Genomic DNA, 20,564 nt, shown 5'->3' on the forward strand with positions numbered 1-20,564 from the left:
AAAGCCTGAGAAATAAATTTGTGTGACAAATTTTGACTGGCCTTTGGTTACTAAGAAGTCCTCATGGCTAAGCTGAGACTTGAATGTGGATTTTCTCAGTACAACTCCAGCATGTGATCCACTAAAACAACAGTCCTTTCTGAGTTTGGCAATAAGATTCCAATCTGCAGTTGATTTGTTGCCAAGTGGGACTTCATCTCCTGTAACCACCTTTCACATGTGCCTTAAGCACAATTCTATCCTGCACTGGAACAGGCAAGCAAAGAGGCTTGTGCTGTATCCAGTGCAGGATAGGCACCAGAAGCAGCTCAACCAGAAGCAAGGGGAAATTTTTCCCCTTCCCCCTGGGAAAGGGTCGCTGGCCCCTATGGGTCTCCTTGGACTTGCGCCACCTCATGCGCCGTGAGGTGAAAATGGTTGAAAATCACTGCTCTTGATAATGAAGACGAATGGAATTGAAAACACACACACACACACACACACACACACACACACACACACACACACACACTATATCTTCAGAATATTCACGGAAAAGAAAAAAGTAATGGGTCTGGGAGGATTTCTGAGCTTCTGGTCACTGACAATTTCCTTTTACCCACAGCGCTTGTTAATAGCTAATTGCTATCCTTTCAGTACGTTCTGCTTCATACCCGACATGCACTGGAGACCTTTACTTCCTCCCCAGTGCAGAGAAGTTTTTGACTGTGGATCCATCCAACATGTTTACTTTAGCCTGGCAGGTCTTCAAGTGCTTTGGGAAGAACAATTCTCAACCCTGCAATTTTCATAATCGGGCAAGTAGTGAATACGCCAAGGATTAGCAGAAGGCACTTGCAGAGTTTGTAACAACACAAAAGGTTACACACTCTTCTCTTCTATAGTGTGTTATAAAGACCCAGTTCACAGCAATTTGGGCTTCACACGTCTGAGACTTTCAGTGAAAACAGGGAGAGCTGTAACTAAAGGGAATTTCAGCATCTGTGTAGTGGGGAAGTTGTAACTGTAGTCAGATTTGTGGTCCATTTTATAGCATCTTTCAAGAATGCTGATGGCTGTAACAGCACTGATGATGGCCAGATATGTCACAATGAAGGGGTCCCAGTATGTCTGGGGCCAAGGCTTTCTAATCTGCGGGCTGATTCCATTACTACTGATAACTTTGCTACTGCAAATGCCTCATAGTGTCAGTATGAATTGTGACCCTCAAAGGGATTCGCAGTTCTTCCTCGAAGGCACTAATTCTTTAGATGGTATTGTAATTGGTGAATATACATCTTTCCTACAATTAGAGCTCAGGGAACTTCCCTTTAATACCAGACCAAAATGGTCATTCTTCATTATGTAAGTAGTTATTTCAGCCATCCTCTCCTGGATAATATCTGAATGCAGAAACAATATAGTTATTTTTTAAATATTAGTTATTTGATTTTTCTCTGTAAACCGTTTTGTGAACTTTTGTTGAAAAGCGGTATATAAATACTGTTAATAATAATAATAATAATAATATACAGTTACAGTATATAGTCATTATACAGTTACTACTGGCATTTTTATTACATTTCTCTGTTTCTCTGTATGTGACTAGATTCCTATTCAAGTCAAGTCCTCTTGTTCCCCAACATTTCTGTCACTTTCAGTTTGCAATAAATCTTTCTAAATTTGGATTTAGAGTAGAAGAAATCCAGCCATCCTGAAAGTATTCCTATGCCGGCTTTCTGCTAGATTTCTCATAGTGGTATAAGTTAGGAGGATGGTGGCACGGGGGTGAGCCTTATCGGTAGTGGTGCCACAATTAAGGAACCCCGTACTGGGAGAATTAAGATCTACCCCCCCCAAGGCGTTTCAGTGAGGGTTCAAAACCTCTTTGTTTCTTCTGACATTTGGATGCTGGCTTGTCTCCCTCCTGTGCTTTCATAGAAGATCCTTGAGTGTTTTTGCCCTTTTCAAATTGGTTTTATTTATTTTTTGCTGGTTTTATTTATTGTTTTGATACAGTGTATATTTTATCCTTAAATTGTAAGCTGCAAAGGGCATGTGATCTGGCAGAGGAAAGTTGGGATAAATATTTTTTAAATAAATAATTAAAATAAGAAGAAGCTAGAAGAAACCAAAGGAATTCAATTCCTGCCTCAGCTCAAGTCCTTCCCCAGTTACCTTGGCCAAACACAAAATAAATCTCTATTCATCACTGAGCTGTTCATTCTGTGGTTGGGATGTACCATATCACAGCGTGGATTAGGATTCAATGGAGAGACTATCTAAACATAACACAGACATTCAGTTGTAATGTCTTTTTATCTAGGTAGCTATGTTTAAAGTCTGTGCTATATGATAAGCTGTCATCAGCTAATAAAATCAAATTTGGAGAGTTCATCACAGCCCTCAAAGAGAGGATTTTAGAGGATTAAAAAAAAAACATGTGGAAAACAAAATTATTCAAAACATTAACATGATCCTCTAAAGCAGGGGTGCTCAATAGGTGGATCGCAATCTACCGGTAGATTGCGAGGCAAAATGAGTAGATCGCAGAGTGCCAACCCCCCCCTTCAGGTGCCTCTGGGAGGAAACGCCGGGAGTAAGGCCCATTGTACTCAATGGGGCTTACTACCAGGTAAGTGTGGCTAGGATTGCAGCCTCACAGCCTAATCCTAGACATGTCTACTCAGGAGTAAGTCCTGTTCTACTCAGTGGGACTCAAGGTACACCAACATACATTGTACACATAAATGTTATATGTTATGATGGCGCGAACATTGTAAAAAAAACTCTGGTAGATCTCCGGGCCTTGCTGGGTTTCAAAGTAGCTCTCGAGCCAAAAATGTGTGAGCACCCCTGCTCTAAAGGATTGAGGTTTTTGCTCTTACGTGGCATGACTCCAACAGTTTCTGTAGGAGAAATAGATCATTGCATGTGCCTTAATCAAGTGAAACTCTCATTGCAGTATGCTCCCCAGGAAATACCATGAAGCTCTTGCTCTTGAGTTTGCCATAAATGAGATCAACAGGAATGCCAACCTCTTATCCAACAAGACGCTGGGACGCATCATCTTTCCAGATTTCTTGAATTCAGTGGGGAGCGCTTATGGCACTCTGACTCTCCTTTTCACAGGGTGTCACTATAATTACCATTGTGGCCAGAAACACAAGCTCATGGCCATCATTGGAGGGCTCACCCCCCAAAATACAATCCACATGCCCAGCATCTTAAATACCTACAAACTTCCACAAGTATGTTCCTTCATTGAAATGAACATTGCACTTGATTAATGGAAATGAAGGGAGCAGTCCAGCTGGTGCATTATTCGTAGTCATTCCCCCAAAACAACCAAGATAAAAAATTTGTTTCTGCCCATTTGGCTCAGCCCAGGTCCTCTTCAGGTAGCTACCTGGTACTTGCACCAGCATACATTAGAAAAAGAAACTCTTTTTCTGTTGTTTTGTTCTGTTTAGAAGGGCTGTTAGGAATACAGAAGTGTTGTGTGTATGTGTGTGTGCTTTTGTGTGTTTAGTTAAACATTTCTCTTCATGTAGAAAGAATCCAAATTTCTCCATACTGAGAGATATGTATGTATTTCTCTATACTTTGGACTTAGCCCTTCAATACTCCTGCCAAAAGCAAAGCATTAGAGGACATTCAGATTTCATAATATTTGGTGCTGAATCCGAAACCTTGAGGGGCACATTCCCACTTGCTAGAGATTGGGAGAAAGGTTTTGAAATTCAGGAGGAGAGGAAGGTTTCTGTCACCTCTAAAAATACTGTTGTCTTTTCTCCTTAGTTCAATTACAACACCTTTCACCATGTATTGAATGATAAAACTCAGTTTCCTATACTCCATAACATGCTTCCAACTGGAAATTCTCAGCATGATGGGATTCTTCATCTCCTTAAGCACTTTGGATGGACATGGATTGGTGTCATTGTTTCAGATGATGAAATTGGGGCAATTTTCCTGCAGAGCTTGACATCTAGGCTCCTGGAGAACAACATTTGTGTTGAGTTTACAGAAATGATTCCAACACTAAAGAGATACTGGGATCGTTCTGACGATCTCCTACTTCCCTCCACAGAAAGAATAAATTCTACTCTGTTATTGAGCAAAAGCAATGTGATTCTTGTTAACGGGGATGCCCAATCAATGGAGATTTTCCGAAGAGTTCTAATCGTCAATGAAATTGAATTAAGAAAGCCAATAGAAAAGGTTTGGATCATTACAGCTCAGTGGGATTTTGCAGCTATAAATTATCTGGCTCAGTTTGCAACCAAAACTTTCAATGGTACGTTGTCCTTTGCCCTCCACTCAAATGACATACCAGGATATGAAGATTTCTTGGAGACAATCAACCCTTACAAAGCAAAGCTTTATTTCATGGCACAGTTTTGGTCATCGGCATTTAAATGTTTTCTCCCCTCGTCCTATGTGAGAAGAGAAGTAAAGTGCAGTGGGAAGGAGAAGCTGAGGAGCCTCCCTTCACATATGTTTGAAATGCAAATGTCTGGCCAGAGCTACAGTATCTACAATGCTGTGTATTCTGTCGCACATGCTCTCCATGCCATGTTTTCATCAAGATCCAAGCCAAAAGCCATTAGCGATGGAGCTACATTGAGTATCTGGAATCTCCACCCATGGCAGGTCGGACTATCTCTCAATTTGAGTGTAATAGACCACAAGTGCATTTTGACACAAACACTGGCTGGATTCTGGTTCCTAATTCATGTGCAGAAGGCAGTGGAAAGTACTTGTAGTCATAAATGAATTTCTACATTCGCTGATGATAAACCAATAGTGCAAGAGTGCAATCCAGAGCTTCTTTATTCAGAAGTATCATCATTATTAAGAATATTTATAACCTTTTTTAAAAAACAAAAAAGTAATCACAGAGCAGCTCACACAGCTAAATTAAAGAATGGTTCCCCAACCCCCAAAGGGCTCACAATCTGGAAAGAAAGAAAAAAAAATACATGGAGAAAGCACCAGCAACAGCCACTGAAAAGATGCCATGCTGGGGTGATGAGGGACAGTTACTTACCATCTGCTAAACATGAGGACAGATTTTAAAAGGTGCCTCTTATACCAGTTGGTAGGGATGGAAGAAATTCCTCTCTATTCAATGCGTTTTATTCCCAAGTGTGTAATGCTATCTGCACAAATCCTCTAGCCTGCTCCTTGCTTCTGAGCATTTCTCACTAATGGGTTGTGTTGAACTTTGTGAGTTACAAGTTGTCCAGAACTCACCTACATTTGCACAGTGTGGCATCACATTATCTAAAGTTAACAGAAAGAGTGCTTTCTGACTTTTTCAAAGGTGACTTGCCAGATCTCGTGGCACGGTCAGTGCCAGAAGGGGTGAACAGCCAGGTCTGCATGACACAGACAATGGAAACCTGCTGGTTCTAGTAAGCGCATGTAGGTGGTTGGAGGGAGATGAGGAGGCCAGGTGGGCTAGGCAGCACGGGGTGGCAATGGTGCAGGGAGTATGGCAGGTTGGGACTGGGAAGTGGGTAGGTTCAGCAGCAGCAGTAGCTGTCAAATCCTGACCCATTCCTGGCTTTGATCCCCTGAACTGCGTCCTCACAGAAGTGTGTCACATATAGAGCTGGCACAGGTCTGAGTAGCCCTTTTGACCAGGCACAGGTTTATCCTGGGAAAGTCAGAACTTCCCTCACAGGATTAAGCAGGAGCTGCATTGGGGCCTCTGCATTGGTCATGTGGGGAATTAGGTAGGATTGGACCTCACAAGTATCTGCCACCACTGCTGCTGTTTGCGGCAATGTCTCTAAGATGGGCGTTGTCAGTGAGCTGTGGAAAGGCATTTCTGAAAGTGAGATGTCCTCTCTATGTCATAAATGAGCCATAGGATTGGGCTTCTAGAAAAACACCCACCTCAAGGCGCAAAATAATGGGAACACTGAGCACAAGAGGGCTGAGCATGAATGAACACAGGGTATAGGCTATAACTGTGCAGTAAAATTGATTTATATCAGAGATTGCAGGGAATGAAAAGTTAAATGCATCAAAATAGGGAAAAGTTACCTTCTGTGCTTCACAGCAGAGTAGAACCAGGCACACCCACCACATGCCATGCTTCCCCCAAGCACTCAGGTATTAACATATCCTTCCAATACCTATCCTACGTTAAAGCTTTCTGGGGGGGGGGGTGTGTAGGTTAGAGAGGTCACAATGGAGGAGTGGCACAATGGCCTGAGCCAGGCCAGCTCATATTCAACAAAGACCAGGCAGAACAACAAAGATCTTGAACAAAGGCCTTCCTAGAAGGGTGAAAGGTCCCCATGCACCTCACATCCCAGGCTGTTTCATCTATGACGAGTCAACAAAAAAGTAGGAAGCTGAACTAGTGGGAACAGACAACTACAATTGCTCAATTCTGCAATTCCTTCTTGGAAGCAAAGTTCTGTTTTATACTCTCCAAAAAACAGAAAACCCTCCCAACTTTGCTTCAATATAAAACACTGAACTTCATTCATTATGAAATGCTCGCCACTAGATACCATCTCACGGAACTAGGAGAGCAATAATTCCTGTTCTGAGCAGGTCATGAGATACATTTCCAAAAGCAGCAGCTGGAGTGACTCTCCCCAAAGTCAACTGACAAGCAGCTAACAAGGTTCATATGACTTGGATTCACCTGTTTTTGTCCACTTGGCATGTGCGTTTACATGCATGTGCACACACGCGCACACACGCGCACACACACACACACACATACACAATCTGTTCTTCTATTTATCTTTCTACCTCTCACCTTCTGACCCAGATCAATTCTTTCCTGAGAAACGTCCATTTCAACAACAGTGCCGGGGAGGAAATTTCTCTCGACCAGCAGGGAGATCTGGCAAGTTCATTGGATATCATCAACACAGTCACATTCCCCAATCAATCCCTCAAGAGCATCAGTGTTGGCAGGATAGACCCCCAGGCTCCTGCAGGCAGAGAATTCACCTTGAATGGAAGTGCCATCCGGTGGAATCCCACGTTCAAGCAGGTGGGGAGGATGACGCTGTTTTCTGAATCAAGAATTGGGAGACTGCAGGGGAGGCTGAGGCTGTAATTCTTTGAAAAAATGGAGTGTGTTACATTTAATTCAGCGGAAATGACTTCTGAGTAGACATGAACAGGATGGTACTCTAATGGCCCAATCTTAACATACCAGTGTGCCTCCAAGACTAGTGTCCTGGTGGTGGAATACGGTTACAGCATTGTAAGAGTTGTTTGGGAAATTCTCATAGCTGCTTGCTTCCAGGCTACCACTCTGGATGGTAAGGGTACCCTCCCACCATGACTGCAAAGAGAAGATCCTCTGAAAGTCCTTGTGCCGGAAGCTATCCCTTCTGGAGACAACCAACAGGCGCCCTTTGTCTCCTCTGACTTGTGCCAGCTGAAGAGCTGGTGCAGGTCCAAAGAGAACCAGTGGCGGTCTGGTTATAGAGTTGATAAGAGGAAGGTATAAGATAGCTGGTTACTTTGAGGGCACATGGATGCAAACAGAGGACTAGGTATGTCATTAAATGGAGAAAAATGAACATTAGAGCAATCTGTACCATCCAGTTGATACCTACACACACACCCATTCCCTGTGATCATTCTTAGATGGTGCCCCAGTCCAGATGTGTTGAGAAGTGCCATCCTGGCCAGAATAGGCTTGTTCGCCAGGGGCAGCAGATTTGTTGCTATGATTGTGTCCAGTGCTCTGAAGATGGGTTTTCAGTGCAGATGGGTGAGTGAAAGACTGCAAAGTTACTTTCTGATTATTGTTGCTATTATCATTTTTATCATTATTTCTACATGAGGATGAAAAAAATGTTTGTTCAGGCCTGGGAGGAGTCAGGGATGGCAGAGCAGGCCTCCTCTGCAACCGCACCCCCTCCCAGGCCTGAAAATCCTACATGGGGCTACTTGGTTCTGCACCTATGAATAAGCTTGCACAATTCCAAGTTAACCTATAGAGTTTGCAGGGGATGATTGAGACATATAAAATTATGCATGGGAAGGATAAAGTGGATAGAGAGATGCTCTTTACACTCTCACATAACACCAGAACCAGGGGACATCCACTCAAATTGAGTGTTGGGAGAGTTAGGACAGACAAAAGAAAATATTTCTTTACTCAGGAAGTGGTTGGCCTGTGGAACTCCTTGCCACAGGATGTGGTGACGGCATCTGGCCTGGATGCCTTTAAAAGGGGATTGGACAAGTTTCTGAAGGAAAAATCCATTACGGGTTACAAGCCATGATCTTTATGTGCAACCTCCTGATTTTAGAAATGGGCTATGTCAGATGCAATGGAGGGCACCAGATGCAGGTCTCTTGCTGTCTTGTGTGCTCCCTGGGGCATTTGGTGGGCCGCTGTGAGATACAGGAAGTTGGACTAGATGGGCCTATGGCCTGATCCTATAGAGCTGTTCTTATGCTGCCTAATTCATTCATTCTGAGATATTCCCCATTGAAAAGTGTGGTTTTCATTTTAATAGGACAGCCAAAACTGCAACGCTTGCTTAGCAGATACATTCAACAGCCTATCATTTGACATCAAATTATCCAAAAACCACATTTCTTTCAATAGCACTGATCAATTTATAAATAATAAATAATTAATAAATAAATAATACATATTTATTATTTAATAAATAATTATTTATTATTAATTTAATTATTAATTTATTATAATATATTATTTATTAATTTATTATTATTTAATTATTAATAAATAAATACATACATAAATAATAAATAAATAATAAATAATAAATAAATATTTTAATCACTTTAATTCATGTGGAGAAGGGCTTTCTTGCATGACTTCACTCAAAAACAGGTCAATCCTCTGTTAGGACTTTGCTGAATTTCCTTTTACACTAGGCAAGAGCCTCTGTCCAGCATACCAATATTTTTCTTAAAAAGCAGAACACTTTGTGAGTTCCACTCACCAACAAAAGGGGAACTTTACTCCCTGGAAGAAAACTTGATGGGTCAGAAAAATCCTGTGGCTTCTGTCACTAACTCTTTTTTCATGCTTCAAAAAAAAAAAAAGAGTCTGAAGAGTAAGAGCCCAATCCTGGGCTCAGCGCACTGGCTCACCACCGGCACACAATGTCACAAACATGTCGCAAGACACATTTGTGAGGCTTACTGCTGGGCAAGCGCCGGTGGTAGCCCAGCACCTTCTGGCGCTGGGTTAGCATCAGACAGGCACCTGCGCTCCGCCGCTTGGCGGTCACATGGACCACGGAGCCACAGTAAGTTAAGCGGAGGCATCGGGGGATGCGGGAAGGAGGCATTATGGGGAGGGGGGAGGGGGCAGAGGATGGGGAGAAGGCGGGGAGCAGGTGTGACGGGGAGGCAGGAGGCACAGAGAGGGAGGTGGAGTCGTGCCAGGGGGAGGGAGTGGGGAGGGAGGGAGGTGCGACGGTTGGAGCAGACTGGTGGATCCTGAGTGTTCGTGTGGGGCTCACTGCCCAACACAAATGCTTTTACCTTACTTGGCAGTGAATCGAGTAACCCCATTCCGGGACTACTTCCCTTACCCTGGGGAAGAGGACAAAAATCCCCTTCTCCTGAGGTGCCGCCCCCAGTTGCCATGGGCGCACAGGATCTTTGCTGCCACAGAAGTTGAGTGCCCTGGGAGCTGAGGTTTGCGCTGTAATACTCTGCAAAGACTGGATCACATATCCCCAAGTGAAACATTCTGATGATGGTCTACTTATAGCCACTGAACATTCTTGATGGATTTTGAAAGAGTCGAATTAATTCAGTTCAATGACTTCCAAAAGCAAAACTTGCTATCACTTTCTTTTCAGTGAGCTTCTTGAATTTTCTATAATGCCAGATTTCATGCTAGTTACAAGATGCTGATCCCATCAAGTTGAATGGGCTAATATAGATATGCTGAAATTATGGAGATTTGCTTCTTTCTTTCAGATGCAGAACAGTGTGACAAATGCCCAGAAAATCAGTACCCTAACAGTCGCAAGGATCAGTGCATCCCCAAAGTCTTGATCTTTCTATCCTACAAAGAGAACTTGGGAATCCTTTTGTCTTCCTTTGCTCTTTTCCTTGCCCTGCTGACAATTGTGGTGATGTGGAGCTTCATTCAACACCGGAATACTCCCATTGTCAAGGCCAACAACTGGGGCATCACCTGCACTCTTCTCTCTTCTCTGCTGCTCTGCTTTCTGTGTTCCTTCCTATTCCTTGGTTGGCCTGGGAAGGTGACCTGCCTTCTCCGCCAAACAGTATTTGGCATCGTCTTCACTTTTGCTGTGTCTTGTGTGTTGGCCAAAACCATCACTGTCATTTTGGCCTTCATGGCCACCAAGCCAGGAAACAGCATGAGGAAATGGGTGGGGAAGAGGCTGGCAGTCTCAGTCATCCTTCTGTGTTCTCTCATTCAAGCTGGCCTCTGTGTGGTTTGGCTGACAACTTCTCCCCCCTTCCCAGAGTTTGACATGCACTCCCACATTGACCAAATCATTATACAATGCAATGAAGGTTCAGTCTTCATGTTCTACATTGTCCTGGGCTACATGGGATGCTTGGCCTTGATCAGCTTCATCGTGGCTTTCTTGGCCAGGAAGCTGCCTGATACTTTTAATGAAGCCAAACTGATCACCTTCAGCATGTTGGTGCTCTGCAGTGTTTGGATATCTTTTTTCCCAAGTTACCTGAGCACCCAGGGGAAATACATGGTGGCTGTGGAGGTCTTCTGCATCTTGACCTCCAGTGGTGGGTTGTTGAGTTGCATCTTTCTTCCAAAGTTCTACATTATTATTCTGAGGCCTGAGCTGAACACTAGAGCCCAGCTAGTACGGAAGAAGGCTACTAGTCCATGACTTTTGGAATTGATCTCATATTTACCATCCCAAGCTTTTCTTTCTCATCTCCTTTATTAGTGAGCAAACAGCAATGAAGTAACCAGAAAAAAATAAAATACATAAAGCTTACAAAATATTTTAATAAGCTATCTATTGAGGTGTTTGTTTCTGATGAGTAACACCTCTGCATGAATATTAATAAGCAATTTGCAAACCATCTCTACTAAAGCATTCAAGTCTTTCAAATGCTTCCCTAATATGTAGCTGTTATCTATAAGCCACATGTTTAAATGTTGGTAATGTTTTCAAATGTTGTCATCTGTTTCCATTTTGGACAGTCCCTCAAGAAGGATAACATGGCCAATGGTACCAAAGAACACTGAAAGCTCTAGGACTCTTAATTACATCACATTCAGGGTGATCAGACATCCTCTTTTTCCAGGACATGTCCTTTGTTTTAAACTTGTGTCCTAGAAAAGAACTTAAATGTCCTCCTTTTCCCTGTGAGTGGGCCCCTGTAGGCAGCACACAGCCTTCTTGTAATTAATAAATTATATGTAATATAGCCCTGCGGTGAAATAGTATACCTGCCAACCAGAAGGAGGAGAGCAATTCTCTCAGATCAAGACATTCATCACAGTGACCAAAAAAAACAAAACCATTGCAGTGACAAACTCAAGCTGGAAATGAGATTGGAATGGGCCTTGATTACGAGCATCAATCCAAATACATCTAAAGTTGCATAGCATGGATGAAAGATGATTATTCTCCAATGAGGACGTGTAATCAACATTTCTCCTACGAGTCTTCACAGTTGTTTTTGCATAGGTAAGATAATAAAACGTGAGTCAGTTGTGATTCCATTGTACACATGACATTAAGCAGTGAGTATACCCACTTGTGTTCCAGAATGAGACTTGCAACACCATTCATATTCTCTTCCCTTAAAGATGTACTCTGTTCTCCTAAGGTCAACATTCCTGCCCTTCTCTCCCCAAAGCCATCTTCAGGGATGCCATTTAGAGAAGAATGGCCATCCAGTTTCCTCTTTCCTCACCCTCCATTCTTTAAAAAAAAAAAAAAAAAAAAAGATATGAGGATTCTTCAAGAGCCCTTGTATTTCTTGCTATTGAAATATGAAGTCTCAACTCAAGTGACTGGCATCGAATGAGGAGGTAGGCAAGGATGGGGTGAAACAATATATACCTTTAATTGTGGGGATAATAATATAATAACCAAGGAGGGAGAAAGTTAAAAAAAATATCATCAGACATTTGCGCATACAACTAGGCCCTAAAAGTCAGTCATTTCTAGGCAAGAAAAGGGAATCCTTACACAGAGGGGACACATAAGGTCACAAATGGAGATGGGGGAGGTAGGAAGGGAATTGTTGGGAGAATAACAAGGGAAATAGTGTGGGCTCCTGAATGAGAGGTGGGATGTAAATATATGAAATAAACACTGAATAAACAAAGTTTGCCTAATTGACTCTGCCTGGCAAACCAAACTGCTGTCAAAGGTCAGAGAATATTGGCTTCAGCCCATGTCTGGCAAAAGGGCCACCCCACTTTTTTCAGTGTGGGGTGCTGTGTATGCAATCTTTGCAAAGAAAAAAAGACACATATACACACTTCAATTCACAATAAACAAGACCGACTTGTTTCCTTTTCAAATAGTGCACAGGTATGGGATCAAGAGCCTATGCATGCATACTCAGAAGTAAGCTCCATTATAGTCAATGGGACTTACTCCATGTAAGTGTGGGTAGGATTGCAGCCCCACCAGAGTCTGATCCTGGTGTGAGGGGAGAGAGTTATAGACCTGCATTATTTGGCAAACCACAGCCACCCCTGTCCCATTCAGTGGCTATTTAATATGTAAAGCAAATAGTGGGCAAGTATGTGGCAATCTAGATTGAGACCTTCAAAATTCAGTTGCAGAAATCCACAGGGAAGAAGTTTAAAGCATGTCTCTAATGAACACTAAAATAAGCCTTCCAACAAGCCTTTGCAGCCAAGTGGTTTGATCCAGCTCCTCTAATCAGTCCCATGGAGGCCAATGGGACATACTTTACAGGAGGTATGTATACTACAACATTTTGGAGTTTGGCCTCTTCTAAAATTATTTCAGTTGGAAATTCAAAACACAGAAACAAAGGGGGAAGGATATATATTGGAAGGAGGGATGGTTCACACATCTTGCAGAATTAGGCTCACATTTTCTGTATGTCATCCCAAAAGTCTGCCTGAATTTCCAGGCAGAAATAGGAGGCCAGCGCAGAGGGTGAGTAAAAAAAAACTCACCCTCCGTCCCCAGTGGTGGCGCAATCCTGGAATGGAGAGGAGATTGGACAGGGGTGGGCAAATTGGGCACGGGAGGGGTTGGGATCGAGCATGATACCTGTCAAATCCAAGGTCCCTTCCTGGGCCTGATCCACCTGCATGGACTTGTGCTAATGATATCACTGTCACAGGTCCAAGCTGACCCATTGAGTCTGCTGGGGCTTATCTCAGGGAAAGGGGACAAATATCCCCTTACCCCAAAGGTGACCTCCAGCAGCCAAAAATCTCCATACCGGTGTCACTGCATCACCGAGCAGGGATTGAGCTGCCCATCACAATTCATTTCAGTGGTGCGTATACAAGATGATTTTCTTTGGTCACAACCAAGTTTTCCTCTTAATAGTTCTGGGTATTGAGGAAAGCAGCATACAAATATTTTAATGAGTTAAATAGATTGATAAATAGCAATACATTTCGCGCACGCACACAGAAACTCAGACATATTCACACACAATAAATGGTGTGAAAATCACTATTACTACTAATGCCACTAATCTTCAAAAGTAAATAAATAAATAAATGAATGAATAGACCTCATGTGTTCTATGTGGCAAATACTGAAAAGTTGCCTCATAAATTGCAGGCTGAATTAGAGACAAGATCCCGCCAACTTGTCCACTTGGCCTGAACAAGTTGTCTTGGGTACCTCTGTCAAATGTACAACTGCCCGTCATCTTTCCACACTCACACCAGGGGAAGAGAAACAGCAACAAATGCAGCCATAACCACCACCATGGTGCAAAGACTAGTCTCCCCAGGCCGCGGCTACCCACTTGCCTACCCACCTTGATTTACTGCTGATTTATTCTCTGTCCCTTGCTTTCATCATATTCTCTTTTGGAAGCTGCTCTGAAATCTCAGGCTGCAAAACATCCTATAAAAATAAATTCTTTGCTAGACCTGGATGTACCTTCCTATGGAATCAAATAGAACTAGAATGTCAGAGGTGCCCCAAGAAAGCTTTTGCTTATTTAGTAGTCTAAAGATGAATTTATTGATTCTGACCCCTTTATAGAGCAACACCCACCACTGAATGGAAGACTCTGATTTCAGGATGGAAGTACCTCCAGAATTAAGTGGCCTCTATTTTTATTCACCTGGATAGCTACCTACATGAATGAGCACTAAGTATAGTGTTTTTGAGAAGTTAGACACCTCTCTGAGGACTACGATTTCTGACTTTAAAAAAAACACCAGGAAGATTTTATGAAATGTACTCTCTGCTCCTTAGAGAGATGGTAATAGGAAAAGTTAGTGTGTGTTGGACTGCTGTGAACATGTAGACTGGATGTTCACCCTGTTCACTTGGGAGAACAACTGTTTCAAGATGGCCTCTTTCTGCCTGGGCACCCTAATTTTAAATGATGGCAGCCCAATAAACAGAGGAAAATGAAAAGCAGGGATTCTATGCTAGATGGTAAGCACCAGGTGCTATGCCCTGGCCAGAAGTTTGTTTCACTTGGGCTTTGTTTCAAAATCATTACATACTAAAGGAGATAGTGAAAGCCAGTCCTTGTATGTCCATGCTTTATTAGGAGAGAAAAAAGCAAATGAATCCAGATAGATATGATAGAATCTCTCAACATAAGAATCCAGTAGGATTCTATGGGGAAAAATTTAAATACTCCTTAGTTTCACAGCCTTATGTTGTTTGGTCCACATTCATTCTTCTTCCTGCCTGCCTAGTTGTTGAATCATTAAGGGCACAATCCTAACCCCTTATGTCAGTGCTTTCCAGCACTGGCATAGCAGTGCCAATGGAACATGTGCTGCATCCTGCAGTTGGGTGTCACTCATGGAGGCCTCCTCAAAGTAAAGGAATGCTTGTTCCCTTACCTCAGAGCTGCATTGCCCTTACGTCAGTGCTGGAAAGCACTGACATAAGGGGTTAGGACTGTGCCCTAACTCTCTAGCACCTCCACTTCAGCCTTCCTCCATGAACCACTGTGCCATCCAGCATCCAGGGTAGTAACAATCTCCTCCCCCCCTTCTATCAGATCACCACCAACTTATGGAAGTCGAAGCCACACAGGTTGATCAGCCAACTTCCCTGGATTGCTTCTAAGTGCCCTCACTTCTTCTCTCCCATCTTGGGACAACAGGCAACTCAGATCCCTTCCCAGGCCACCTTCAAGGTTATCATATCCCTTGCATGGGTAGGGATAACTACCATAACACTCCATAACACTCTTCCTGTTTCTGTGACCCCTCCTGCCTAGGAGAATTTGCATGATTGACAGTTTGCTGCTGTGATCCCTGCAATGCTGAATCTCACCATTTCTGTTCTGTATCCAGGGCCAGCCCAAGACCTCCTGATTCCTAAGGTGGCATGTCAAATGCTGCCCTTCTCAATTTACAATAGTCCCTTGAAGCAGTTGCTAACAAACTCAATCCCCCAAAGTCTCATTAACTTCCAAAGTCATGAGAGTGGTTCATTATTTCTGACATGAGTTCCTCCTGTACTCAAAGGATCACTGTGTCAATGCAAGAGGGTTCCTTTCACTATGCCAATTATTTCTGTCATCCCTGGGGACTGATAGCTCTTGGAACTGGGTTTAAAAAACAACAGTTAAAACTTGATTGTGTCTTCATCAGAGTTCAATAGCAGATGGAGATGGAGAAAGAAGAAGCAGACTCAGCTGGATGATTATCTCCTTCATATTTTCTGACCTGTGAGTAACCTTCTTCATTGAATTTTTACCTTTTGCTTCCTAATTTAATGGGAAAAAAGGACCTTTTCTCCAGGGGATGCAGAATCTGACTCAGCTCCCCACCTTAAACAAACCTGATTGGAGACATTTTTCTCCTTGCCTCAGCTCTCAGAAGCAGAAGCTGCATTATCGAGTCCTTTATCTCCCCCCATGCAGTTTCTTCGACGCCGCCCCTTGCTTCATACAACTCCTATAGAAAGGAGCTGCACCCTCCTGCATCCCCTTATGGAGCTGATAAATGGCATGAACTGGAGAATTTATTGTTGCAGCATTCTCATCTATTACTGCTGCAATCTCAACATTCTCTCCTAACCTCTCGCACAGTAAGCACAATTTTTTCTCAAACTGAGACTATAGTGGGACTCTTAAAGGAACTGCAACACACCATTGCTTCATTGCAGTTAAGTGCCCCTTGCTGCCACATGGAACAAAAAAAACTGTATGCAAATCCCTTATGTAAGCACTCAGTTTCACTGACTCATGAGAGTAAACCTGCTCAATTGATTTACGAACCAAACTGCATTGCAATTACAATTCCTCGGCATGGAGGGAATCGTTTTGATTGGAGTAAACTAAGGCCAGTCAAGAAACATCTGGCTACTCTACTAGGAACAACTTTTTCCTTTATTGATCTTCGGAAAATGGAAAAACTGTTTCCAACTAGCTCCACGGACAGGTTCCTGTTAGATTTCTCTTCCATCCACTTCCCAAAGCTGCTGCTCCGGCATGCAGGAGCCTTAAGGAGACATGGGATTCTTATCCAAAGACACTTCAGGAATACCCAAGTTATGAGCCTCCTTCCTTTTATTCCCTGTAAGCACAAATCCAGGACTTCGACACTTCCTTCATCTTCTAACCAGAAACCATTGTCGAAACCACCTTCGTCTTCAGTAGCTGAGACCAATCCTTTGGAGCAATTAACAGCTTCTGATTTTTCCCTTCTTCAAATGGAAACTGATGATCCTAACCTTCAGGGAAAGACTTTTGAGAATTCAGCTCAACCCTCACCTGTTTTTAACTTTCAAATTTCTCCTGTGATTTTAAATTCCTTGACTAAACCCATTGTTTCACCTTCTTCAGCCAGTTTCACTTATGCCTGTGAGGAATGTACTTCTTTACCATCTTCTCCAACATGTAATCCTGTTACTTCATTATACCCAAATTGTATAGTGGAAAATTGTTCTCACTCTGGTTCCTTTTTGTTAGTGGATGCAACAACCCAATTCATATCCCCTTTAAACTTTAATTTTACAAGCCCTGACCTTCAAGGACCATTGCCGATTACTGATACAGTCCAAATCCTACCCAATTCTCCTATTTCCACGCGGCCTCCTTCTCCTAATCCCCTCATCCATCCATTAGTTGAATTATCCACGCATGTATCCAGTATTACAAACTGTAGTCAGCCTGTGGCTATTGACTCTTTATCTTCTATTATATCACTTGACCACTCACCAAATCCCAATCCTTCTGGTTGACTATCCACTTCTGTCCCAGTTGTTCCACCTCCAGCTACCCCTTTTAAATTAACTTCTTGGACTATTGCTGGCTGGAGAAATAAATCCATGGACTCAGATTTTTTAAGTTATTTTTCATCTTTCGATTTAATTTTTCTTCAAGAAACGTGGTCACTAACCCCTCTTTGTATGCCAGGTTTTATTTCATATTCCCTACCTGCCTTTAAAACTAACACAAGAGGCCGCCCATGTGCGGGCCTTTGCTGCTTCTTAAATTCTTCATCTAGACTCTCATTAAATTCTTTATCCACACGGTCCTCTTTTTTCAAGCTTTCCTTCTTTTAACTAACAACATCCAAATATTAGTCCTCAATATATATGTCCCACCTTCCCACCCAGATTGTCTTTCGTTCTGGGATAATGTCAAATCCTTTATATCTGAGTATCTCAAGACTAACCCCCATGTGTTTTTATTATTCTTGGGAGATTTTAACTCTAGGTTAGGCCCTGATAATGTAGCACTAGCTCAATATATGAACTGGGTCTTAGAAGATTTTACTCCCCCGGAATTCCAAGGACTTAGATCTTCTATGGATCCCTCCTTTAATGCATATACTCCTTACTTGGTAGATCTTTGTCTTGAATTTAATTTGTATATTTTAAATGCTTCCTTCACAAATGACATCCCAGGCAGATTGACACACTTTTCTCATAAAGAGGCTAGTGTCCTTGATTATATTCCTACTTCCTTAGAAATTTTCCCCTTTATTACACATTTTATTGTCCATCAACGGTTTGACAGTGATCATTTGCCAATTCTTCTGATTCTGTCTTTCACTCCTCCTTTTGAGGGGCATAACTCTTCTCCTACTTATATATCTCGCAGCCTTAGATGGTCCTCTAAATCTGGAGAGGCTTTCCAAAACTGGACCAGAATGAGGGAGGTTATGGATCTTTACTCAAAGCTATCTGCACTCTATGAGTTGCTCACTCAGTCGCTGGTTCAGTCACTGAGATTGCCTTGGGCTTTGACTACACGCTTTCATTCTCCTTCTTGGTTTGATGCTGAGTGTTGGACTGCCAAGAAATATGTTAGGCAATTCTTTCATTCTGTATCCCGTGATCCTTCTCCATAAATGCTTAAAGCATTTTTCCTATTTAAAAAAACATGTGGCAGTTTCTTTGATTATAAGAAACATGTATTTGCCCCCCAAAATTGGAAACTACTCTATGATGCGATGCATTCTAACAACCATAAGCTTTTCTGGTCTTTGGTTTCACACACTCACTCCCGGTCAAGTTACATACCCCCTTCTTTGATCTCTCCCTCCACTTGGACTACTTATTATTCTAAAGTCTTCTCTGCACCAAATCTAGATGTTAACTATCTTTTATGTGCTCCCGACTTGCCAGAATGGTCACCTGTCTCGCCTTCTGAAATTATGGAGCTTATCAGCTCCTTGAAACCTGGGAAAGCCCCCGGATGAAATTCCAACAGAGTTTCTCACCAATAATCCTTCTTGGTGGTCTATTCCTCTGTCCAATTTATTCACAATCATCAATAAATCTGGTTTAATCCCTGCTACTTGGCTAGCCTCTGTAATAGTACCAATCTTTAAAAAAGGAGACCTGGCCTCTCCTAACAACTATTGGCCAATCAATCTCCTTTCATTTATTGGGAAGTTGTATTCCAGGTATCTCTTAAACAAACTTATATCCTGGGCTGATTCGATAGGTCTCCCAAGCAGGGAACAAATTGGTTTCCGCCCGGGATCCTCCACAATAGATCATATATTTACTCTTTCCTTTTTAGCTAGCAAGTATTCTGAGTATCATGGCACTAAACTTTATTCTGCTTTTATCGATCTCAGAGGTGCCTTTGACTCTATTGACAGGAATATTTTGTGGAGGAAACTGATTAAATGAGGGATTGACCCCCATCTCCTCTTTTTGATTCAACAATTACACTCTTCTAACACCTGTCACATCCGATTGGATCGCTCAGGTGCCGTGTCGGATAGTATACCGGTGAGCAAGGGAGTCTGACAGGGATGTATTCTCGCTCCTTTTCTATTCAGCCTTTATCTTGCTGATCTTCCCTCTTTTCTCCCTTCCTCAGGAATTTCTGATCCCTCTCTAAATGGTTCCCCTATTCCGATCCTTTTATATGCAGATGATGCTGTATTACTATCTATTAACAAGCTAGGTCTTCGTAGACTGCTGATCTCCTTCCAAGAATATTGTCTTCTTAATCTATTGTCGATCAATTCTGAAAAAATAAAGATCTTAGTTTTTTCTAAATCCTGGGCTCCATCCCCCTAGAGGATTGATAACTTAATATTAACAGTATTATTATTAACAGTATTAATATTGAAACAAGTTAAATCCTTCAGATACTTAGGAATCACTTTTCATTATCAACATTCTTGGCTATACCATCGTAGATCTGCTATCTCTTCAGCTCTGCTATCTCAAAACGCGATTACCTGATTCCATTTTTATAAGGGCAACCAGTACATCCCTGCTGCTGTTCATGCTCTCCAAATTCAAGTTTTTCCTCAATTACTTTATGGAGTAGCTGTTTGGATTGAAGCAGCTATTCAGGAGATAGACAAAGTAACTGCTAAATTTTTGAGAAGAATTCTTGGAGTTCCAAACCTAATTAGGCTGTCCACCATGATTTTGGAACTGGGTATTCATCTCCCCACTACTGTAGCTTGGACTTCCACTTTTAAGTTTTGGCTTAGACTCCATCTTAATATCCATTCAAATTATATTCTCTTAGATCTATTAAAAGACTCTTTTTCATCCAACTGGTTTAAATTCACTGATGCCAAACTATCTTCTTTAGATCTTTCTCTGAACTCTTAGCTGAGTTGGACCTTCAAAAAGTGCATCATCTCATTAAACTTAAACTTTGGGAGCAAGAATATGCAACTTTACTGTCTAGCTTAAATCCGACCTGCTCATCTCTCTCTTTTGGTTTGTCCCCTTCTCTGGGCCGTCCTGCGAACTATTTTACCCAACTTACCATCCCTAGTAAAAGACGGGCCTTTATGCTGGCGAGACTGAATATCTTTCCATCGGCATTACATCAAGGGAGCTTCTCTAAAACTCCTCGTCCAAATAGATTATGTCTATTTTGTTCAGTTGAACCAGATACTCTGGATCATATCCTTCTTCAGTGCACTGCTCATCACAACCTCAGGTCCCACTTACTTG

This window comes from Tiliqua scincoides, chromosome 5 (genome assembly GCF_035046505.1).
Source record: "Tiliqua scincoides isolate rTilSci1 chromosome 5, rTilSci1.hap2, whole genome shotgun sequence".
Classification (NCBI taxonomy): Eukaryota; Metazoa; Chordata; class Lepidosauria; order Squamata; family Scincidae; genus Tiliqua; species Tiliqua scincoides.